The following is a 19,537-nucleotide window of genomic DNA, read 5'->3' on the forward strand; positions in this document are numbered from 1 at the left end:
GCTGGGGGCGTGAGAAACGTTGGGGGCGTGTGCTACGTTCCGCCCTTCATGCCATGTGGGTCGTACATTAATCAGAAGATCGTCTGCTGTGGCCCTGTGCTGGGGGCATGATAAACGCGTTCAGCTGGAGGCCTGGTAAGTAACATTACTGCAGCCTCTCCTGCGCGCTGTTACTGAACTCTCTCATTCAACAAAATTAGACGCGCCTGCTACCATCAACCAGGGCTCTAGCCAGGCTCAGGCAGCGGATCAGTACACTAATTACACGTGCCTGATAACATCAACCAGGGCTGCAGCTGGGCCTCAAGCGGGGGGAACACGTGCCTGCTAACATCAAACAGGCCTGCATCTGGGCCTCAAGCGGGTGAACGCGCAAATGAGCGTGTCTGCGGGGACAATTACTGCAGCCTCTCCTACTCGCTGTCACTGAACTGTCTCATTAAACGGATTTACCCGCGGCTGATAACTCTCTCATTCAACGACATTACACGCGCCTGCTAACATCAACCAGGGCTGTAGCCGGGTTCATGCGGCGGATCACTACAACAATTACACGCGCCTGCTAACATCAACCAGGGCTGCAGCTGGCCCTTCTCCGTCCCTATTCTAATGAAACGAAAAATGTTGTCTACCGCGAGATTTTTAAATAAATTGCCCTTGCCAAATACACACATTACACACATTCTATTTCATACCCGGACAACGTCGGGACAGGCTGCTAGTCATCAATATAGCTCTGAATCTAGTCTATTTTTAACGCAACTTTATTGTGTTCTTTAAGGACCTTTATTTTAGTAACTAATTGATACCCAAGGTCCTTTTCTACCTTGTGGGTTCCCTTGTTTGATTTAAAAATATACTAGTAGGCCTGCAGCACCTTTTGTGCCACCCTCCGGAGGAGCCCTTTAAACATGTCTCAAGCCTGTCATTGCAGCCTGTGTATGCAGTTTTAATCTGTCATTTCAGCATGGCAAAATTAACCTTTTGTCAGACCTAAACCTTTCTTTTTAAAACACATATGTCACCTCTAAAGTAGGGGCCCTTCACAGCCCAGAGGGCAGAGTTCAGTGTAATTAAAAAAATGGGCATGTACTTTTAAATTCTACATGTCCTGGTAGTAAAAAATTATTAAATACATTTTTCACTACCTCAAGGCCTACCTCTCCCATAGGATAGCATTGGATTACCTTAATACATTTAATAAATGCTAACTTTCAATTGGGAGCAAGTAGACAGGGTAGATTAGGTGTCTAAAGAATGGTAATTAAAATACCTCTTTAATGGTAAAATCAGATTTTAAGTACCAATTCTAGAAATGCCACTTTTATAAAGTTGGCTTTTTCTTGTCCCAACCATTTGGTGTCTGCAGCCTGTTCCTGGCTCACATGACTAGGTGTACCCGACAGTTGGTCTTTCTATATTGCACCCGGACAGTGAGAGAAAGGGAAACTAGGTGTTGGCAGACTGGGTGTCATGATTAGCTCAGAATCAGTCCTAACCCTAAGGCATTTTGACTTCCCTTAACAAATAGAGCATTCTTGGTGTGCAGGCGTATAGGTGTGTGGTGACATCCCGAAGACAAGTGGATATCTGCTGCAATCTCTGTGTCCTATATGGTCTCCAGAAAAAAACACCATTGTGTGTACAAGTATGTGTGGCCCACTTGCAGGAACCTTGCTTTTGCTTGTGCTATGTGTGCAGAAATCTTGCCTTAGCCTGTGTTTGTTTGTATCCTCGTCGTATAGAGTGCACTACAGGCAAATTGAATAGTAACATTAGTGCACAACTAACTTTGGGGTTTGCAGTCTAGTTGTTTTACAGTCATGCGGCAACGGCCTTAATAACATCGCAGCCGCCATCTTGGAACCGGCAAGGCTATTTAAGTTGATCCAGCATGTGGTTCAGCACTCGTGGTTAGTGCCTGTCTGCTGGCAGCGGTCATCTACAGAAGCCATCTGAATCATGGTAAACCTTCTTCTAGACTCCAGCGCTCTTAAAAGGATTAAGACTGCAACAAAGCCTAGTTTGTATTTGTGGATGGCAACATTAGCTATAAGGCATGACACAGCTATAAGGAAAAGCACATTTTACCCAGGGCATGATTATTACACATGTTATTGAAAGTCAGACTGACAGTGGCAACAATTGAAATATACATAATTGTGAACTACTAACTGCATAAGTATTGAAAGGAATCAAGCTACAAAAATGATTTACACCGCAAGAGCTTCTTTTTGTTGAATGTGGTACCCATAAAACAACTGACTAAGCAGCTTGATAAGTGTGGAGATCTGACAACCAATTCATAGACATTATAAGATTAAGTTATAATCACAGAAGAAACTAAAAAAAGCAACCTCATCTACACAAATGCCAAAACTTGTATATTGGTGTGATATGCAGCACCTTTAATACCATACAGGTAAGTGCATGGTACTTATGACATCAGTTCAGTATTGTTTTCTGATCCTTTTGGTCATCTTCTTGCTATTTGTTGCTGTTCCAGGTCTCCCTCCCCACAGTACCCTCCCCCAAATCCCTTCCCCTTATCCGCCCACTCCAAACCTCTGTTGTCTATTATCACAGAATCCGTGCTGCCAGAAGGTGGGCATTTGAGGAACACGCTCCTGACAGAGGGCCACTCTGACTTAACTATGGGGAGGAGCTGTCACCTACCATACTTACAAATCACAAAGGCTCTGCCTGAGCACTTTCCCAAAGGGTTTATAACAAGTTGTTTTCAAGCTGGGGCCAGAACAGAGAGAAAGGGGATGCTTGATACCTCAGGGAGGTGAAAGCCTCTACAAACCTCTCCTACTTCAGTGCACAGACTCAGAAGACTCAGACTCAGAAGAAGGGCAGCTGTGTTGCTCTGCTGCAAGAAGGACTGCCACTCTGCTGCCCTGCTGTCCTGTCCTCATTCTGTCATGTGTCCAAGTTAGGCCGATTAGGAATTAGTCCTATTTCTACATGTGCACAGTCTTTTCCTAAGGGTTGCCTACTCTTTGCCACATCAACCTTTGGCATACATTTGCATTCGTGACTCTTAGACTAGTTTCTTGGAAACACTGGCCTTGCTGACATGGAACACTTTGTGAGCTCACTATCACACTGTGTTGACATGAGGGAAATGGTCCTCATATGCATGCTCACAAATGTGTTTATTATATTACAATTTCAGCCAGAAGTAAGCTAACCATGTTATATATATAACCGTTTGTTACCTGAGCTAATCAGAGGAGACACTTCTTCTGACTTCGAGGGGTCCCTGTATGCCGAAACTTTCACCTTGCAGCTGACCGACATCTCTGTGTGGGGTGTCCAGCTCGTGAACAAGAAGGGGTCTTACACTCTTACCCATCAGATAATGGGGTTTGATCATCCAGGAGAGGTCTTCTTGGCAAATCATACATCTACACCCTAGATACGTAGATATGGGTTTTATTTTGTCGGAGTGGGCTACATATTTGTACTGTTGTATTTATATGCATATATAAGTTGTGTCAACAAAATGGTCAAGCTATTTACTTTTTTAACCGTTCTGACCTTCGGTATAACTGCTGTCTGATTCTGTCTATTAATCATTGCAGTCCACATATATTCTATGCAAGAATTACTAGAGTTCAATAAATATTGAAAAAGCCCCTCTTGTGTATTCTTCATATATTTCTCTGAGCAAAAGAGAGCACGAGTAACTGAGCGAAAAGTTGGAAATCTGTCACCACGGTTCCTGAGGGAATAGAGCTGTCAAGTTCCTTGGTTGCCAGAACTGCCCCCCCCCCCCATTTAGGGTTGGGGGATAAAGATGGCACTACGAGTTAGCTGGTCTAAGGGACAACATATCATGCGGGTGCATGGAATCGGTCTGGCACCATCCAAACTTTATGTTGCCTCCAAATGCACAGTTCCTACTGATTGGTGGAAACTACACAAATTTCCTGAGTAAGAAGGACTGGACCTCCAAATTTAACCCAGGACCATCAGAGTGACTCCAAGGCTAGGTGGCTGACCTCCTGATCAGAAGCCTCAAAAATGCATCCAACTCATTTCCACATTAGTACCCATACAGATGACACCACAACAAAACAACAACAACTCCACTATTGAATTCAAGGGCATTTGGCATACTATTTGATTGACACTGGTCCCACTCCCAGTGTGTGTGTGATGCTGATAATGGACTACCAACAATTACGTCCATTACCAAAATTGAACCGTTCAACAATAAAACCTATGCCCATGGCATTATTCTCACACATTAACCTTCATCATCAGGGTTGTTCACCACAACAACTCTATCCTAGCATGGTTGTTTGTGACCTGAGCCAAGGTAAACACATTGATTAACTGCAGTGCTGCAAAGTCATTCAAACTGGTAGCCTTTGCATTCAACATAGAGCAACAGTCTCTCACACAAATGCTGGAAGATTTTGTGAAAGTGTTCCAAGGCATTGGGCACCTCAGAAAGAAAGTTGTTGAACTTCATAGAGACCCCACCATACAACCAGAAGCCCTTTGCCATAGAAGAACCCGGGCCCACATACATGTCGAGACAAATGTGAGCTAGAACACTTAGAAACTGCAGTGATCATTGAAAAGGTAGATGTCCCAACCCTATGAGTATCTCATATTCTGGTGACACACAAACCAAACCAAGCAGGAGCTGTCCATAAACGTGTAGACTAGACATGTGACTGTCTAACAAAGCAGTCAAGATGGAATGCCATCTAACACCCACTGTTGCTGATATAAATACCTGACTTAATGGAGTCAAATAGTATTCAAAGATCAATCTGAAATCTGGACTTCACCAAATCAGGCTCAGCAAGGATCCTGATAGATCACAACATTGTCAATGCACGTAGGTCCCCGACGTTATCACTGACTGAATTTTGACATATTGAGTGCTGCTGAAGTTTTTCAAATTTGCATACAGCACTAAATGTCAGATATCCTAGGCATTGCCACAACAACCATTGATCAATATAATATTGGTGCCAAACCCTACTAGATAGGATCAAATGGAGGGGACTCACACTCCATTGTGAGAAATGTGAATTTCTCAAAAACAATATTGAGTTCCATGAATACTGGTTCTCCGAGAAGGGAGTGTCTCTTGACCCAAAGAAGGTGCATGACATTCAACAGATCTGCATCTCCACCAATGTGTCTGAAGTCTGTAATTTTATAGTTATAGTCATCTACTGCAGAAGGTCTATGCAAAACCTTACCAGGTTAACCAAGCCTCTACACAACTTTCTCCATATATAGCCGCCATGGGTATTGGGGCTGGAAAAACAACACGTTTTTGACAACATAAAAGCTACATTGTCTTGCAGAAATCATGATGAAATATTATGACCCCTCCAAACAGACTGAACTGGTCATAGAGGCTAGTCTCACGGGACTCAGGGTTGTACAAATTCAGCAATAACACAATGAAATATGGGCTAACGTCACCTATACTCCACAAAGCTATTGTGGTCCTGAGGATATGTCAGAATTTCCACTTATTTTTGTATGGCAATGAGTTCAATGTGTGCACGGATTACAAATTCAGAGTGTCTCTCTCCGGGTGATCTAAGACCAATCCCCCTCACCTTGAACCAAAAAGTGGATCTTACAACTCCAAGAGTATTTATTTGATATTTTATATCAACTTTGCTGTAGCAACCCATTGGCACTACAGAGCCACAACCACTGCCAAGCAGGAGACAGCCAAGGAAACTGAAGAGTATGTACACTTTGCGGTTGACTGTGTTAGACCATAGTTAAAATAGGTTGTGTTTCTAACACACCAATGATTCTGACTAGTCAGTTGAGCCATCATCAGTGACAACTGGTGGTCCATTTTGAGACAGCAGCCAAACAAAACATCTCAGGCTCGAAAACAGATTGAAGCGTTGTACCACATTCACAGTGAGTTAATTATAGGGGAGGAAGAGATGATTATGAGAGGCAACTGCGTTGTCATCCCGATACAACTAGCGCCCATCCTTCTACACACTTTCCATCACACTCATCAGAGAGTCGTCAAGACCAAAATGTGGCTCAGACAGAATGTCTGGTTTCTATGATCCCGATATGCTCATAGAGAAGCGCAAGCGTTGGGCAATCTGACCCTCTTGCACCAGTCATTTCAAAGACAGCCCTGAAACACCATGTACCCAGCTGAGCAATGACTTCACCACTTTATCTGGGTGTCTCCACCTCCTTGTAGTGATAGATATGTTTAGAAAGCACCCCAAGATGGAGGTAATCCTTTCCACGTCATCTGACAAACTGATAACAAAGCTTAAAAAAATATTTGCTACACCAGGTCTTCTCTGGGATCGATATTGGGCCACCATTCTAAAGCCAAGAAACACCTGTGTGTTTCCAGTCCCTGGGTGTGAAGCCCTGAAAGATTATACCAAAGTGGCACCAGGCAAATGGGAAGGTAGAAATATTCATGAGAAGTTTAATAAGGTCATCCGTATTGTAGAACTTAGAAATGAACATGTAGAGTGGGTAATAAACCAGTTTCTTCTGAATTACTGTGTTAGACCTGTCAGCCTTAGGGAGGTATTCCCCCAAATATTTTGCCTTCACACCTACTATTATTGATGATCTTGTTTTTACTGGTCTTAAGTCTCTGCACAATTTACCATTGCTAAAAAAGTGCTTAAGTGCATGTGCTCGTTACTTAAACACGGTAACTCGGGCTTATCCCCAATTGGCATATTTAATTTACTTGTATGTCCCTAGTAAAGAGGTTGTACATGTGCCAAGGACATGTAAATTAAACGCTACTGGTGTGCCAGCAGCACTGATCGTGTCACCCACTTAGGCCGCCTTTAAACATGTCTTTGGTATGCCAGTGCAGCCTGTGTGTGCAGTTTTAAAGTGCCATTTTGATCTGGAAAAATACACTTTCTGCCGGGCCTAAACCTTCCTTTTTAATATATGTAAGTCACCTCAAGTATAGTAGGCCCTAAACAACCCACAGAACATATTTTCTAGACCTGTCAGCCTTACAAACCCCCAGATGTTTTGTTTTGCCTTCCTCCTCCATTTTTCCTGCTCTTGCAGGCTTTAGGCTTCTGCACACTTTACCAATGCTAACCATCGCTAAAGTGCTTGTGCTCTCACCTTTAATCATGGTAATATTGACTTATCCCCAGCTGCCTGAACCACTAGCTGTGCCACCCACTTAAGTAGCACGTTGAACATGTCTCTGTGTGCAGTTTTAAAATGCCATTTTGATATGGCAAAATAAACCTTTTTCCATTCTCAAAACCTCCTTTTTGCATATAAATCACCACTAGGGTAGGCCCTGGACAGCCCAGAAAGCAGGGTGCTATGTATTTAAAAAGTAGGTCAAGTACTATTAAGCATTACATGTCCTGGTATTAAACTCTTACATTCATTTTTTACTACTGCAAGGCCTATATCTACCATGGGATAACATTGCAGTTGCCTTATTACATTTTTTAAGTGTCATTTTCAAATGCGAGAGAAACCAGTTCAAGTTTGGTGTCTCTAAATCACAATTTAAAATCCAAACTTATGGTGAAGTTGGATTTTAAATTGCCATTCTGAAAATGCTACTTTTAGAAAGTTTTCTGACACTAAGGATTTAGGTCCTTAACCATGAAGTCAGCTGGACCATCAATTAAATGTGTACAAAAAAATTGCCAACTTCACCTTACTTGACACCTCCCAATTGAGGAAAACAAACCAGTATTACTATATGGTCTGTTTGGTATATTTACTTAATACCTTTTTGCTTTTTATTTCATTATATTCAAAAAAGTTTAGGTACAAAAAAGACACTTAAATACATTCAACAATTCCAACATAAATTTTCAAACCAAATTACATTCCACATTGCATATATAAACACCACATAAATTACATTACATATATAAACACCATATTCATTTGGATCAACAATTAGACTCACATAAATGATATCTAACTAAACAAAGGACAAAGTGAACATTTAGATACTATTATTAAACAAGTAGCAAATTAATGCATATTAAATTTGTCAAAGCCATTAAATGTGCTGCAAAAAATGCATTCCTGATTCAAAAGCCGACGCGTTTCGAACCCATTCCTGTCACTTTATGGGTTCTCATCAGGGCTCTGTCTCTTTAATTTATCTACAGGATATATGTAAAAAAGAAAAAATGAAATTCTATTTTAGTATTTGAATAGAATTCTTGTCAATCACCTCTCTACCACTCGCGAAATGACGAAACCACTACCTGAATCGTTGCTGGTCGTATGTTCTACAATGGAAGGAGTGGTCCTCGTGTTCCTACAAATTATTCAAAGACAAACGGGGGAAAGTTCTATCACCCGTGTGCACTCATTTTATATAAATGTTTCCGCATTGCTTCTAAATCGGTAAGGCATACCTGCTTTCTTTAAATGCGCGGTACCGCGCTGTATTCAAAAAAACATCTTGTTTTACTTCGCAATTGCAGTGTTCCCCTCCGTCGCTGGTCTCCTGTGATTACACGGAAACACAAATTAAGTGTCTGATGCATGTAGCTTAGTATCTATTCGCATAAATGTATCACGCATCTTACCTCTTTGTTGTGTATGCCGAGTATAAATCTGCTGTGTCCATTGGCCTCGCGGCCATCTTGTAACGTGTTATTTATATGCATGCCTACAATAGATGGGGGCCATCTTGGATCGGACTAGTTTCCAAGTTTGATGGGGGCCATCTTGGAACGGACTAATTTCCAAGTTTGCTAGTGTGTTGTCTTGCTGTACCCACTTTTTATTATTCAGTATTCCAGTAATGCCCCATACTTTTCAATGTACATATGGCAGTCTACAGAAGTTAATTTATCAGATTAGTTCGGGGGTCAGTCATTCATTATAATAGCGAAACCTCAGACAATGTATTTAGCCTGGTTAAAGCGCTGTTAAATTTCAAAATCAGATAGGCCTCTTTATGCAGAAGTAGCTTTTCTGAGTCAATGGGACATTTTAACTGATTTACAGTGTACAAGACCGGCCATTTAAAATCTGTCTCCCCATGTTGCTTATCAATAAAGTGTTCAACCATAGGGGCTGATATCACCTTGTTTTTAATGCGTTACCTGTGCTGTGTTATTCTCACATTTATTTGTTGATTAGTCTTCCCTATGTAAATGTTTGGATAGGGACATGTGACTACGTACACAACATTTTTTGTTCGACAATTGGAAAAGCCATCATGTTTCCATTTGATGTTATTATGTTCGAATTCCTTCCCCGAGGACCACTCCTTCCATTGTATAAAATAAATCCGAGACGTGCAGCACCCCGCGCATGAAGGCGCTGAAGTAAAAAGAGGTATGCCTTTAAAATCGCCTTTATGGGAGAACTAGCAGACAAACAAACTTAGTGGAAAAACTTATATTAAATTAAATGTTTCCATTCCTTCACAGTTATCGTAATTATTACGACAAAATCGATAAGGGTGCAAACACGAAGATAAAGATCGTAAAAGGTAGGCTGTGTAGCAATGCTTTTGCATACGAACTCCCGAGCTCGCAAAGAAAATAAAAATCCTGATAATGATACTTTACATTATAGATAAAGAAACACACGATCTAGAAAGTGAATACTAGAACATACGACCAGCAACGATTCAGGTAGTGGTTTCGTCATTTCGCGAATGGTGGAGAGGTGATTGACAAGAATTCTATTCAAATACTAAAATAGAATTTCATTTTTTCTTTTTTACATATATCATGTAGATAAATAAAAGAGACAGAGCCCTGATGAGAACCCATAAAATGACAGGAATGGGTTCGAAACGCGTCGGCTTTTGAATCAGGAATGCATTAATTTGCAGCACATTTAATGACTTTGATAAATTTAATATGCATTAATTTGCTACTTGTTTAATAATAGTATCTGCATCTGCACTGCTTTTAAAAATCGATCTTACCTGAACTCAGTAGCGCCTGCCTAACGCGCCGAGCAGCCCTCCTGACTTCCCCTGATACAGCGGAACCTAGCGCTGACACAGGGAAAACACCCAAACCGCCATCGCGGCTCGAAGGCGTAGACACGCCCATTACGAGGCCACGCCCACCCCCCATGCCACAAAATGTGTCGGCCATACCAGCGCAGCGGACGAGCACAGCGGGAGCGCCGTATGCGCGCCGAAGGCGCGCCTAAGGCAAGCCCGTCTGCGCCCGTCCGCGCACGGCCGGGCCCAGGGCCAGAAACCCTGCCGGACCAAGCTTCCCCTAAGGTAAGCTATTCGCGCCGGGACCTCCTCAGTCTCAGACCCATTATTGACACCGCCTGCAACTATGTTCATGATCTCGACGGACCATTTACCAGCTGCACACGCTGCCGCCCATCTCAGCTCAAACTTCCCAGCCGACCTACCATGCCCTCAGCTCTTAAATTGGCCACCTTGAACTGTCGCTCACTCCCTAGGCATGCACTGCTAATTAATCATCTAATAGAAGACCACGAGCTCGACATTCTGTTCCTCTCGGAAACGTGGCTTACTGATCATTCGGATTCAGACGTTGTTCTAGCTATTCCCCCGGGCTTCCTTATTCAGTCCCAACCTCGTCCATCTGGTAGAGGAGGAGGCTTGGCCATCCTCCACCGGGACTATCTCTCCTGTAGAACCAACGACGCGCATATCCTGGATTCCGAAAGCCTTCATTTCACTATCCAGTTAGCACCGACTAACTCACTGTCAGGCCTCCTAGTTTATCGCCCCCCTGGCCATTCGGGCCCTTTTTCCAGCGCTCTCCTGGAGGTTATAGCTTCTCAGGCCCACTCCACTACCAACTTCTCGATACTAGGGGACCTTAACATTCATTTCGACGACCCCCTAGACACAGGGGCAGCCGACTTGATTGCTGAACTGGCGGCCTTCGGTCTCCACCTCTCAAATTCCGGAGCCACACACACTAAAGGTCATTTGCTTGACCCGGTGTTCACCAACATCCCTACCCTTCAAGCCAAAGAGTCCCTCCCCCTCCCATGGACGGACCACTTCATGGTCCCTCTCCGCCTACCAGGAGCCTTCAAGAAACTCCACAAACCCACCACCTATACCAGGGACAGGGCATGGTCCAGACTCTCCACAGAGGATTGGACCAGAACCCTGAAATCTGCTACCCCTACCTCCTCGGAAGACCCGGTCACCGCAGACAGTAAATTCAGGGAGTGGATCGCCACGTCATTGGACTCCATCCTCCCTATAAAAACCTGTGAGGATAAAAACGGGAAACTAGGATCTGCCCCATGGTACACCCCGGAACTCCGGACTCTCCGCAAAAACTGCAAAAAAGCAGAGCGGCTATGGAGGAAAGACTGGCAGCACGCCAGCAAGGAAGCCTATCAGAGGTCGGTAAGAATCTATAAATCAACCCTGAAGCTCACTAAAGCCTCTCACTATGATACGAGAATAAAAAACTCCACCAACTCGGCAAGGGAATCCTTTCTCATTGCCAAAGAGTTATTGAAAATACCAGCTTCACCCTCCTCCAATACACCCCCGGCAGACAGAAGTAACGAACTGGCTACCTACTTTAACGCAAAAATCGTCCGCATTCTAGTTTCCCTCCCCCCTCCCTGCCTGCCGAACCACATGGATAATGAGGCATCCACCAACCGCACAGGAAGCAGCTTGCTTCCTCAGCTGACTGCTTTTAGGGCAGTAACACGGAACGAGGTTGACACAACCATGGCCAAAATGAAAAGCGGTTCCCCTTTGGATCCCGCCCCCATCAAATTCCTTAAAACAGTAGCCCCTGTCATCGTGCCCACGATCACGGAGCTCATAAACATCTCGCTCTCTCAAGGCTCGGTCCCCCCCAGCTGGAAGAGTGCAGTAGTTAAGGCACTCCTAAAAAAACCCCAGCTGGACCCGGCCGACATGGCGAACTACCGGCCAATTTCACTCCTCCCTTGCATCAGCTAAATGGCCGAGAAACTGGTCAATGGGCAACTGTCACAGTTTCTAGAAGCAAATAACCTCTTACGGCAGTCCCAAACTGGGTTTCGCCCGGGCCATGGCACAGACACCGCCCTTCTCGCCGTCATCGAGGAGGCAAGGTGCATTCTGGATTCAGGAGGGTCAGTGGCAGTGATCCTCCTGGATCTCAGCGCAGCCTTCGACACAGTTAACCATCGTGTCTTACTCCATCGGCTAGCTGCGGCAGGGATCGCAGGTTCGGCGCTCACGTGGATAGAATCCTTCCTCTCAGGGCGCTCGTTCAAGGTATGGCACGGCAACTTCCACTCTGCCACCCTCCCCTTCACGAGCGGGGTCCCCCAGGGGTCATCACTAAGCCCCACTCTATTTAATGCTTACATGGCTCCTCTGGAAGATGTGGTCACCCCCTTCGGGATCAAAATAGTGAGCTACGCGGACGACACGCAACTGGTCGTCCCACTCTCCCAACTGGACAACTATCCGGACAATTTGCCGAACTGCCTCAAGGAAATTCACAACTGGATGTGCGAGTCATCGCTTAAACTAAACGGGTCAAAGACTGAAGTCATGCTTCTGGGCAAGCAATGGACCACCATCCCCCCATCGGTCTGACCAGACGTGTTTGGGGAAATTCCCACCCCGAAACAAGAAATTAAGACCTTAGGAGTCTGGCTAGAACCCGAGCTGTCGATGAAAACCCAAGCATCCAAAACAGCAGGTACCTGCTTTGGTCTCATGCGCTCTATCCGCAGGATCCTCCCACTACTTCCGCCCCTATCCAGGAAACTCCTGGTCCAAGGTCTGATCCTTGCGCGGCTGGACTACAGCAATATGGTATATCTGGGAGCTCCAGAAGCTACCATGGCTAAACTCCAGCGCACGCAGAACGCAGCCGCCCGGTTACTTATGAACCTCCCTTCCAGAGTATCAGCCAAACCAGCAATTAAGGCCCTCCACTGGCTTCCAATACGTCAAAGGGTCGAATTCAAGGCCCTGTGCACTGCACACAAACTGCTTAATGGTCTTGGCCCTGCTATTCTGAGAGACCTGGTTACCCCTTACAAGGCCCCCAGGTCCCTTCGCTCGGATAATGAGTGTCTGGCCAACGTCCCCAGATACAGGAAGACACGTACCGGCGGCCGACGCTTTTCTGTTAAAGTATCCTCCGGGTGGAATTCACTTCCCCGCCCCCTGCGGCTGGAACCCAGTCATCTGATTTTCAGGAAAAAACTGAAAACGCTGCTATTCCCAAAATAAAGTCCCCTCTTTTTTCCCCTCTGGTCTCCACAAATGTTATAGCGCGGGGATGCCTCCGGGTCACCAGGCGCTCTACAAATCGCTAAATAATAAATAATAATAATAATAATCTAAATGTTCACTTTGTCCTTTGTTTAGTTAGATATCATTTATGTGAGTCTAATTGTTGATCCAAATGAATATGGTGTTTATATATGTAATGTAATTTATGTGGTGTTTATATATGCAATGTGGAATGTAATTTGCTTTGAAAATTTATGTTGGAATTGTTGAATGTATTTAAGTGTCTTTTTTGTACCTAAACTTTTTTGAATATAATGAAATAAAAAGCAAAACGGTATTAAGTAAATATACCAAACAGACCATATAGGAATACTGGTTTGTTTTCCTCAATTGGGAGGTGTCAAGTAAGGTGAAGTTGGAATTTTTTTTGTACACTTTTAGAAAGTTGGCATTTTCCTGCCTTACCCATTCATTGACTGTAGCCTGTCTCTGGTCACACGACTGGGTGTAGCTGACAGTTGGGGTTTGTGTATTCCTCCTAGACAGCCACACACATTAGGGAACATAGCTGTGACTGGATGTGGCATCACTGGCAGGATGGAAGGGAAGTGCTGGGCACAGCCCCTCTTACTCCTGAATAGTCTGTGACCTATCTCCACACAAAGGGGCTGCATACCCCCTGTAGTTTGGAGCCAGGACAGGGAAGGCAAGATGCCTAGGGACCTCAAAAGGAAACCTCTTGAAGCTTCCCCCCACTTCAAAGGAACAACTGGGTATACATTCTGGACCTCATACACAATCACTTCAGTGCACTTCTGGAACTGTGAATATTCTGCCAGTTAGAATGACTGTGGTGCTGCTGAAAGACTGCCACTCTGCTGGACTGCACTCTGCTGGACCCCTGCTTTTCTGTGCAAACCTGGTGGCTACTGCCCTCTTGCCTTGAACCCAGAACCTAGTGTGCCTCCAATGGCTAGTTGACTGGCGTCCTGATCAGAAGACTGGACTCTGCTATCTGTGGTTTTACCCTGCTAATTTGTGACACTCCTGGACCCTTGGAAGTGGGCTTAAGGTGCTTTGCCAGCCTCTGTGGTTCCAGGGCAACCAACACATCCCCTCTGCTGCCTGGCACAACCAAGAGCAGAACCACCACATCTCTACTGCTGCTTGGACTGGACGCTGCTGCAGCCCACATCGCCTTTGGGGCCACCACTGCACTACTGCATGATGCATCCTTGGTGCAGGCCCTCACATCGCTAGTCGACGGCAGCCTCGACGATGATGCCGGACTCTGCATTGCAGGCTCCTTGGAACTTACACAATGCCCTGCCTGTGCGAAATATTCTTGACTCTGGTCTTCGCAAAGCCAGCCCTCATCCATAAGATTCTCGACACAACAGGACCTTGCACTGTAGTCTTGCCGCATCTCACAACCAACGCATCACTTCAATTGAGCGACGCATCTTTGAAGTGGATCCATGCAATGCTCCTTAAACTGGGTGTTAAGGTAATTTTTATTCAGCATGCCTAACTGGGTCCCTGTAGCTGGCCTGTGCTTTATGGAGGTTGGCCTGAACTTCAGACTTTGTCCCGGTATAGCACGACCATATAGCTCTGGTTCTTCTAAATCACTTTAGCTATCTTTAGCTATCATTTAGTCGGTTCAGGCCAATTCTCTTGGAATACTCCAGGAATGCCATCCTGAAATACAAACTTGGGTCCCCCCTGAACGACTGCCTACTGATGCTGCTTGAAGAGGCCGTGGACATCATCAACCCGGTGATCAACCCCATTTTTCATCTTTTTCTTTCCTTGAGGGGTTGTGCCTTATGCCTGGAAACTTGCTAAACTGGTACTTTGCTCAAGATGATTGCATTAGACCCAAGCATCTTCTCCAACTACAGGCCCATTTCTTTGCTCTCTGCCTTTACAAAAATGCTGGAAAAGCTAGTCAACACTCAGCTTGGAGAACATCTTGACGAGGGCAAACTGCTACATCTCGGCCAATCTGTTTTTCATCCCCGTCACAGCACAGAATCAGCCGTGCTTGAAATATTTGACCATAATAAATGAATGTTGGATTCAAGGGAAAATGTAGCCTTGATCCTTCTCGACTTGTCTGCTGCATTTGACACTGTCCCACACTTTGTCCTCCAGCACCGTCTTTATGCTCCAGCTGTGGGAAGCTCTATATTGGATTGGTGCAAGTCATTCATGACTGACAGAGGCCAATCAGTCCTAGTCAGGCAGACTAGGACAGTTAACCAAGAGGTCCTGCAGGGCTTGTCATTGACTCCTCCCCTTTCTAACATCTTTATGGCCCCCTTGGTTTCTCCTGTCAACCCATTTGGTTGTAAAATAATTTCCTACGCTGATGACACTCAGCAGCTCTTTGCCTGCGAGGGTCTGCTGGCCTCTATCACAGCTCCTTTCTCCCACTACATGTGTGCTGTCTTTGACTGGATGGAGAACAGTTAACTCAGATGCAATGCAGAGAAGATGGAGATTATCTCTTTTGTATTTCGTGCTTCCAACTTGTGGGAAGAGCTTTGGCCCCCTCTGTTGCCAACCCCCCGGCCCCTTCCCTAGTGCTTAAAATCGTAGGGGTGAAGCTGGACAATACCCTCTCTATGAGGGCTTAGAACTCTGCAGTGGTAGGTCTATGCTTTGCCCTGCTCTGGACTATTGAGAAATGTCCCCCCCCTCCTGCAAGAAGATTATTGACTCATGCCTTGGTCACTTTGTGCCTGGATTAAGACAATGTTCTGTACTTAGGGGCAGCTGAAGCCCAGGTGAAGCACCCGCAGGTAATACAAAATGCAGCATTCAGGCTGCTTCTTCGTCTATCTAGACGAGATTAAACAGCAGTCACATTTAGAGTTGTGTATTGGTTGCCTGTCAAGAAAAGGAATCTATTCAAGCCCTAGTGATGGTTCCCAAAGCAGTGCTTCTCTTCAGCCCTGGTTATTTTGCGAAGAGATTCACTCGGTGTACACTGCCTCTGTCTAACTCCTGGTTAGCCCTCACTTTGAGTGTGTCAAAAGAGGCGGTAAGGTCTTCTCTTTCCTGGCTGCTAAGGCTTGGAATGAGCTCCCCAACACAAAGCCCAGGTATGCAACCCCTCAGCTGGGCACTCTACAAATGCCTTGGAGTAGCTGTGCACTCTACAAATGCCCCCATTTATTAATTTAATACTGTTATGGGCTCCTTTTTGTGGTGTGTTACTACATTGTGTTACTCTGTGCACAAATACTTTACATATTGCCTCTGAGTTAAGCCTGCCTGCTCTATGCCAAGCTACCCAAGGTTTGAGCAAAGGTTAATTCATGGTTTGCTTGTAATTTCACACTCTGAAAAATTATTGTTGCTGCTTGAGGAGAAGAAACCTAGATTGTAACAGGATTTAAAAAGTAGGGCATGTACTTTTAAATTGTGCATGTCCTTGTAGCTAGAATCTCTTAAACTCATTGTTCACTACTGCAAGGCCTGCTTTCTACCAATGCATAACATTGGAGTTACATTATTACATTTAATAAGCTAATAACTTCAAAATGGAAACAGGTACCCAGTTCATGTTTGGTGTCTTTATAATTGTAACGGTAATGAAAAATCCTATCTTATGGTAAAGTCAGATTTAAAATTAGAATTTTGAAAATGCCACTTTTAGAAAGTTAGCATTTTCCTGCCTTAGTCATTTAAGGCCAGATGTAGGTGGCCCAATACCGGTCAGTAACGGCTGAAATTACCGAATTTCGTCCGTTACCGACCGGTATTGGGCATTTGGGATGTAGGGGAGGATTCGGTAAATATCGAATCGGTATTCAGTTCATGTTTGGTGTCCTCCGGAATTTCTCCAGACACCCCTGAGTCAGCCAAATATTGAGGTTCTCTCTCTCTCTGCTTAATTTGAGCCAGTGGCTTCCAGTGCTTGGCACCAGTGCCTAATTGTCAGTACCTGCTCTAGTGACAGTCTACAACATGGTGATGCTGTCTAACTGTATGTAGAGCACAACAACTGTGTTAAATAAGTCAATATACATTTAAAAAAAGAACAATACCTGCCACCCACACCATTATTAAAGCATGTTATTGTTTGTAGTTGTGTTAGTGCTGCAAAATCGGTTTCATCGGTTTCATTGCTTCCTTTTGACTAACCTGCATTGAGTAGTTTACCATTCATGTACATAACAATACTCCAATTATTTGATTGTAATCTTTTCTCATGGGAATGGTTAATTAATTGTATGCAACCTTTGTGCATAACCGTCTACATTGTCTTCTGATTGAATCCTCCGTATGTAGTTCTCTGCTATTCATGCAAAGAACATCTCCACTCTACCGTCCCAACTATGTGGTTTCTGTACTTGATCATGGTGATTAATGTCATGTGCACGTTGTGGCTAAACCTCAGTAACTGTTGTTATTCAACTAATTGTTACTCCTTGTTAAAATACCTCCCTTGGCGCTTCCAGTTATCATAAGTTCCGTTCCCTGCACCATTACATACACGCTGTGCCAACCGCCTCACTCTCCTGGACATAGTCCTTGTCCGTCTTTCTTCCGATCTTGGCAGACAGCGGGTTGTCTGCTTTCACTTTTCATTGAGCATCACGATAACCGGCTAACTCTGAGTCGGGCAATCTCTTAGATGCCTGCGCACGGTTCCGGTTTGTTCACTACTTAAGCCCATGTGCATGTCGGTTCTGTGTTACCGACCACCGGCAAACAGACTGTGCAGATTTGCTGGAAGCACGTATCCACTGTGCACCGCGGAATGACATTGCTTCTTAGGTAAGAAAAAGGCTATACACCATTCTTAAGCACACACATCCCTGACACACGGGGCTCTTCGTGGATGCTAACAATCCGGTTCCTTTCATTATAGGAATCATTTTACACAAACCTTAAAAGTGGACACCCTGCCACATGCTGGCCCGCATTCCTCATTAGTCACGATTCAGTGACTTCACTCCGGTAAGATTCTCAGTTACTAAGCCTCTAATTCCTTGAGTTGCCTTACTGCGTGCGAGCACGACAACATGCTCCCCTTGTTCCTCTCTCTCCTAAGAGTTCCAACCTAAATCTGGACCTACTTCTCCTCTTCCTCATGGTGATCGCAAGTTCACACCCTCAACAGGGGTAAATGTCCCCACTGATCCACATGTGGATAATTACCAGAGGAGCCCTTATCTTTTTAACTTTTAACTATTCTTCTTTTCCTTTTACACCACCCGAACCCAGCTGGGTCTCTCTGTGAGTATCTCTTTTTTTACTTCACTCACGGTTGGCACTAACTTCTTCACTAGAACTGCACGGTTGACAATCCGGGTGTTTCCATTCCCTTGCTAACATGTTCTACCACTAGTGCGCTGCTACTAGGTCCCCATACTTACCTTACACATGTTTTCACTATTTTCCCAGATGTCCCCAGTATCATACATAGGTCCTGATGAGACCCCACATTCTTGAGAGGGCCGAAACGCAGTCTACATTATCGATGAAAACAAACCACTGACACAGCACTTATTATTGTATAAAGTTGCTGCATATGTTGTGAAAATTTCAGATATGGTCGTTTTCGGTAGTAAAAATCTGTGAAACCTTGTAAATATTGTCACATTGTGTCACTCAACTGTTAGGTTCATCTTACACTTGGGACACTTTTTCACAAATGCCTTCCTTTTTTGTGTATTTTTTGTATATGATGTGAATAATACAAACATATGTGTACAACAAAACCCTTGGTGTGTTTGGTCCCTCTCTCTATGGAATGTATGACATTACAATGCATGCTTTCACAATGCATGCCATTACAACGCATTTTTTACAGCGCAAATACCATTACAACGAATGTTTCTACAACACATACAATTACTACGCGAAGTAACTTAAAAGCATTAAAAGTACCATTGCAACGAAAAACAATACAACGCATACCATTACAACGCATATAAAAAAAAATGTTTAAACGTTTTTTTGTAAAATAACTCCTGGGACGGGATGTAGGGAGAATAGGGGTTTTGGGTGGGGAAGTGTATTAAAATGTGGAAAGCAACTGAACACATATTTGTGATGAAACGTGAATTTTTTCAAAATTAATACTCGGATACTAAAATTAATACTCGAGTATTAATTGAGTAACAAACAGTATTAAAAATAACAAACGAAACCATTTAAAAAAGAGAAAATAATATAGAAACTAAAATAATTCACATTCACCTAACTCAACCGGAAAATAGTTATTAAAACATAAACAGAGGCGCCATTTTAAAACCAAAGGAAAAACAAGTCCTACAACAGTTTTCATGACCTAAACACTAA

Source organism: Lissotriton helveticus, chromosome 6 (assembly GCF_964261635.1).
Source record: "Lissotriton helveticus chromosome 6, aLisHel1.1, whole genome shotgun sequence".
Classification (NCBI taxonomy): domain Eukaryota; kingdom Metazoa; phylum Chordata; class Amphibia; order Caudata; family Salamandridae; genus Lissotriton; species Lissotriton helveticus.